Source organism: Myotis brandtii, unplaced genomic scaffold, assembly GCF_000412655.1.
Source record: "Myotis brandtii unplaced genomic scaffold, ASM41265v1 scaffold751, whole genome shotgun sequence".
In the NCBI taxonomy this organism is placed as follows: domain Eukaryota; kingdom Metazoa; phylum Chordata; class Mammalia; order Chiroptera; family Vespertilionidae; genus Myotis; species Myotis brandtii.
In genome coordinates, this window is record NW_005370994.1 from 1 (window position 1) to 1,111 (window position 1,111).

Here is a 1,111-nt window from a genome sequence, read left to right on the forward strand (position 1 = left end):
TGAACATGTAATTGAGATGATCAAAATAGGTGCATACGTGTGTTTACATTCATGTGTATTTAATACATTACATGAATGATAGTTAAATTAAATGTGTCTGGTTACACAGGTAACCTTTTCTGACTTTCTTAATCATCACTGTCAGATAATGTACTATTTAAGGGTAATCCATGGAGGCCATGAGAAAATTGGCTACCTGAATTTTACCATATTTTTATTGATTTTTTTTATAGAGAGGAAGGGAGAGGGATAGAGAGTTAGAAATATCGATGAGAGAGAAACATTGATCAGTTGCCTCCTGCACACCTCCTACTGGGGGTGTGACTGCAACCAAGGTACATGCCCTTGACTGGAATCGAACCCCGGACCCTTCAGTCCACAGGCTGACGCTCTATCCACTGAGCCAAACCAGCCAGGGCTACCATATTTTTAAAGATTCCTAACGGGCAACATGTTTCAATCTCCTATTGCCCCTCACATTTCTCTGCTAATTATGACATTTCATGTTCTATATAAAGATTAAGTCACACCTGAGATGCTTTGTGAGAATCTCTACCCCCAAAACAATACTTTTTAATAAAACAGAACTTTTTGTAACAAAAACAAGATTACATGTATTTACTTTTTGCCCATAATTTAACTGAATTCTAAATCAGAGATAATAACACCTAGCACGTTACAGTCACTTAAATTCCAAAGAACTTACATGCATATATGGACACACAATAGTGCAGTAGGCCTGGGGTGGGTGTTGGGGGTGGAGGAGGTCAATGGGGAGAAAGGGGAACATCTGTAATACTTTCAACAATAAAAATAAATTTTTAAAAAGTAGCTGCAAGGATGTTTTTAAGGTGAGTCATCAAGTCAGCAAAACTATACATATTACCCTAGACCAGTGGTCGGCAAACTCATTAGTCAACAGAGCCAAATATCAACAGTACAACGATTGAAATTTCTTTTGAGAGCCAAATTTTTTAAACTTAAACTATATAGGTAGGTACATTGTTATTAACTTAATTAGGGTACTCCTAAGGCTTAGGAAGAGCCACACTAAGGGGGCCAAAGAGCCGCATGTGGCTCACGAGCCGCAGTTTGCCGACCACGGGTCTAG